General features: G+C 50.1%; 1 pseudogene; it reads left to right on the plus strand.

Annotated features, from left to right (window-relative positions):
- The first annotated feature begins 1,988 nt into the window (after positions 1-1,988).
- Positions 1,989-4,391, plus strand: LOC124024593 (annotated as a pseudogene).
- Positions 4,392-4,709: the final 318 nt, after the last annotated feature.

The raw sequence follows: 4,709 nt of genomic DNA on the forward strand, positions 1-4,709 counted from the left end.
TGGAAGGGTCTGTGACTGTTCATATGGATGTGCTGGGTGAAGCTAGAAGGGTCTGTGACTGTTCATATGGATGTGTTGGGTGAAGCTAGAAGGGTCTGTGACTGTTCATATGGATGTGCTGGGTGAAGCTAGAAGGGTCTGTGACTGTTCATATGGATGTGCTGGGTGAAGCTAGAAGGGTCTGTGACTGTTCATACGGATGTGCTGGGTGAAGCTAGAAGGGTCTGTGACTGTTCATATGGATGTGCTGGGTGAAGCTAGAAGGGTCTGTGACTGTTCATATGGATGTGCTGGGTGAAGCTAGAAGGGTCTGTGACTGTTCATATGGATGTGCTGGGTGAAGCTAGAAGGGTCTGTGACTGTTCATATGGATGTGCTGGGTGAAGCTAGAAGGGTCTGTGACTGTTCATATGGATGTGCTGGGTGAAGCTAGAAGGGTCTGTGACTGTTCATATGGATGTGCTGGGTGAAGCTAGAAGGGTCTGTGACTGTTCATATGGATGTGCTGGGTGAAGCTAGAAGGGTCTGTGACTGTTCATATGGATGTGCTGGGTGAAGCTAGAAGGGTCTGTGACTGTTCATAAGGATGTGCTGGGTGAAGCTAGAAGGGTCTGTGACTGTTCATACGGATGTGCTGGGTGAAGCTAGAAGGGTCTGTGACTGTTCATACGGATGTGCTGGGTGAAGCTAGAAGGGTCTGTGACTGTTCATACGGATGTGCTGGGTGAAGCTAGAAGGGTCTGTGACTGTTCATACGGATGTGCTGGGTGAAGCTAGAAGGGTCTGTGACTGTTCATATGGATGTGCTGGGTGAAGCTAGAAGGGTCTGTGACTGTTCATATGGATGTGCTGGGTGAAGCTAGAAGGGTCTGTGACTGTTCATATGGATGTGCTGGGTGAAGCTAGAAGGGTCTGTGACTGTTCATATGGATGTGTTGGGTGAAGCTAGAAGGGTCTGTGACTGTTCATATGGATGTGCTGGGTGAAGCTAGAAGGGTCTGTGACTGTTCATATGGATGTGCTGGTTGAAGTATGCTTGGTGTGACATGGGACTTTTAAATCCCCTGTCCCCATTGGTGCACAAGATAACCCGTCATGTCTCCGAGGAGCCAGAGGGAAGTCACTGGATGTTTTCTCTCTCAGGACGTAGATCATAACCCCACCGTCTGGACGTGATCCATCCACTTACCCAGAAACCATTCCTCCATGGATATTTTCTCTCTCAGGATGTAGATCCTAACCCCACCGTCTGGAAGTGATCCATCCACTTACCCAGAAACCATTTCTCCATGGAGATTATATATATATATATATTAAACTGTAGTTTTGATTTCATATAATCCTATTCCTGCGTATAACAGTAATCCATCATTCAGACACACTGAAATTCTAACCAGTCAGAGTACATGATATCTAATCATTCAATTGTTTTGACAACGGATTAGTTCAAAACAAACCCACGTTTTCTGCCTCACGAATCAATCCTAACCTTTACACGTCTCATCCGTCTTCACTAAAGGCTCAGCCGGAGAGCTCTCTGCCCGTTAACGGAGAACGGTTACCTCATTTTGAAGATGACGGCCTCTGTATAACGCTCGGGCGCACACGCTTTTAATGATTCGTGACTTCTCCTCCCTCGCGGAGAGCAGAGTAAAGGAGTCGGTCCTTTCTGCACCTTTCTCCGAGAAGAGGGAGGTGTTGAATTCGCTCGGGAAGGCGAGGGCGGAACGGTAGTTTACAGAAAGTGGTTGCTACTGCACCGCAACAGAGCTGAGGTCGAACCGCTACTAGACGTCACAATGGAGATTCATCCGAGGAATTCCCTCACTACGGAAACGGAAGCATCTGGAGCGTGTTAGTTACAACGGGAGATGAAGACGTATGGCGCGAGCGCTCATGATTTAACGATGTAAATAGTCTATGGGGGAGTCTGTCTGTGGAGCGGACACGTTTTTATGTCTGGAGAAGAGAGGAGAAGAGAGAGACAACCTTGTTCCGCGCTGACGGCTCCGTTGAAACCCCTCTATCTAACCTGGGCAGTAACGCATGACCGAAAGACAGACAGACAGACAGACAGACAGACAGACAGACAGACAGACAGACAGACAGACAGACAGACAGACAGACAGACAGACAGACAGACAGACAGAGCATTGGTTCAGTCTTCCACGCTAGCTGGAGGAGGCACAGAGAGGAGACATCTATCTACGTCTATCCAAGTTGCTCAGCAGCTCCATGAAACACAATGCCCTCGTAGGAGCTGATATGCAGACGCGTTGTGTAGGAGACTCGGGAAAAGGGCGTTGAATAAAGTAAGGAATATGTGATGTTTTTGTAGTATATTGTACCGTTATAATACAACAGTATTACACGCATTGATTGGTGTATTATTTAATGCATAGAGGTAGCCTAGCCAAGATTTTTAAAAATCAAATATGTAAAAATAACACAACTGTTTTACTCGGGTTATTTTTCTTTATTGTAGCAAGTGCGCACAAGCGCGGCGTGAGATTTCGAGGGAAATCCAACGTGATGTTGTAATGTGAAAGACGCAACACGTTACTAAACGACCAGAGTGTGTGATCTCATTCAGAGACACTGTATAATTTACCTGTTGTGTCATGTGATAAAGCAACCCCCATTTATTCCTGTATTTGTTCTGTTCTGGTTCCTGAAGGGAATAGATTAAGGAGGAACCAGTTATTGTCCATGTTTCCTCTCTCTTAGAAATGAGAGGATTCAAACTTCTCTCTCTCTCTCTCTCTCTCTCTCTCTCTTCTCTCTCTCTCTCTCTTCTCTCTTCTCTTCTCTTCTCTGTGTGTGTGTGTGTGTGTGTGTGTGTGTGTGTGTGTGTGTGTGTGTGTGTGTGTGTGTGTGTGTGTGTGTGTGTGTGTGCAGGTACTTCTCCACTCCCCAGTCCCTTCACCCCTCGCCAGACATGACGGGTCAGAGCCTGGAGGAGCTGACAGCAGCCTATGAGGATCACACCGTGCGCATCAATGTGGGAGGGTTCAAGAAGAGGCTATTTTCCAACACTCTGTCTCGCTTCCCGGAGACCCGTCTGGCTCGGCTGCTACAGTGCCAATCAAAAGAGTCGATACTAGAACTCTGCGACGACTACGACGACACGGAAAAGGAGTTTTATTTCGATAGGAACCCGGCTCTCTTCCCTTACGTGTTGAATTTCTACAACACCGGGAAGCTCCACGTCATGGCGGAGTTGTGCATCTTCTCCTTCAGCCAGGAGATCGAGTACTGGGGCATCAATGAATTCTTCATCGACTCGTGTTGCAGCGGCGCCTACCACTGCCGAAAGATGGATCCCAACCGCGGGGAGGACTGGGACGACTGCCGGAGCGACGAGGGCAGCACCACGTCATCGTTCGACGAGATTCTAGAGTTCTATAACGACGCCACTAAGTTCGATAAGCAGCCGTTGGGGGAGCGTCCGGAGGCGGATCTGGTTGATCCTGGATAACCCGGGTTACTCCGTCGCCAGCCGAGTCATCAGTATCCTCTCTATCCTGGTCGTGTTGGGTTCCATAACCGCCATGTGCATGAACAGCATGGCTGAGTTCACCCTGGTGGACAGGGAGGGGACGCCTCACGAGGACCCCAGGTTTGAAACGGTGGAACACTTTGGTATCGGCTGGTTCACCTTGGAGCTGGTGGCCCGGTTCACAGTCGCCCCAGATCTGATCCATTTCTTCAAGCATCCGTTGAACCTCATAGACCTCGTGTCGATATTACCATTCTACCTGACGCTCGGCATCGACTTGGTGGCCGAGAGCAGCCCGGCGCTGGCCAATCTGGGGCGCGTGGCACAGGTGCTACGGCTGATGAGGATCTTCCGTATCCTGAAGCTGGCGCGTCATTCCACGGGGCTGCGCTCTCTGGGCGCCACGCTCAGAAACAGCTACAAGGAGGTGGGGTTGCTACTGCTCTACCTGGCGGTGGGCGTGTCTTTCTTCTCTGTCATGGCCTACACCGTGGAGAAGGACAGCGAGGACTTCTCTACCGTCCCAGCATGCTGGTGGTGGGCCACGGTGAGCATGACCACGGTGGGGTACGGAGACGTGGTCCCGGTGTCTATAGCCGGCAAGATGACGGCCTCGGCCTGTATCCTGGCAGGCATCCTGGTGGTTGTGCTTCCCATCACACTCATATTCAACAAGTTCTCCCTCTTCTACAAGAGACAGAAACAGTTAGAGATCGCTATGCGCAGCTGTGACTTCGACCAGGAGATCAAAGAAAACCTTCCCTCTGTCAATCTGAGGAACTACTATGCACACAAGGTGAAATCTCTCATGGCCAGTCTGTCCAATATCAACCGGAGTTTACCCAGTGAACACAGTCTGAACGAGATGTCAATACATGGGGTTCATTACTAGGGGTCAACCCTAGGACATGGGGCTTCATCACTAGGGGTCAACCCTAGGACATGGGGTTCATCACTAGGGGTCAACCCTAGACCATGGGGTTCATCACTAGTCACTAGGGGTCAACCCTAGGACATGGGGCTTCATCACTAGGGGTGAACCCTAGGACATGGGGATTCATCACTAGGGGTGAACCCTAGGACATGGGGCTTCATCACTAGGGGTCAACCCTAGACCATGGGGTTCATCACTAGTCACTAGGGGTCAACCCTAGGACATGGGGCTTCATCACTAGGGGTGAACCCTAGGACATGGGGCTTCATCACTAGG

Source organism: Oncorhynchus gorbuscha, unplaced genomic scaffold (assembly GCF_021184085.1).
Source record: "Oncorhynchus gorbuscha isolate QuinsamMale2020 ecotype Even-year unplaced genomic scaffold, OgorEven_v1.0 Un_scaffold_1942, whole genome shotgun sequence".
In the NCBI taxonomy this organism is placed as follows: domain Eukaryota; kingdom Metazoa; phylum Chordata; class Actinopteri; order Salmoniformes; family Salmonidae; genus Oncorhynchus; species Oncorhynchus gorbuscha.